Here is a 339-nt window from a genome sequence, read left to right as displayed (position 1 = left end):
GTGTCTTGTTGTGCAGTGTTCTCCTGTTTGGGTCTGAATGTGCAGGGTGGTCACGTTCTGTGGGAGGACCACGGTGGGGAGTGGGTAGGGGTGGGTGGGATGTGGTCATTGCCTGCTGCTGCTGCTTCAATATGTCCTTGAGGATCTGTGTCACCTCATCTTATGGTACTAATCCATGTGGTCTGGTGGTCTTTGCGGGGCAGGTCCTTTGGTCTTTTCCACATTCTGCCAGGGAGGGAAGAAGAATGGTGGCCACGTGAGTGTTTGGTGTCACATACATGACTGCATGACGTGGTCAGCTGTGGTTGAGGGGATATTTGTTGGGAATCAGCCACAAGG

The sequence above is a fragment of the Physeter macrocephalus genome, chromosome 21 (assembly GCF_002837175.3).
Source record: "Physeter macrocephalus isolate SW-GA chromosome 21, ASM283717v5, whole genome shotgun sequence".
NCBI classification, from domain to species: domain Eukaryota; kingdom Metazoa; phylum Chordata; class Mammalia; order Artiodactyla; family Physeteridae; genus Physeter; species Physeter macrocephalus.
This window is presented reverse-complemented; position numbering follows the sequence as displayed.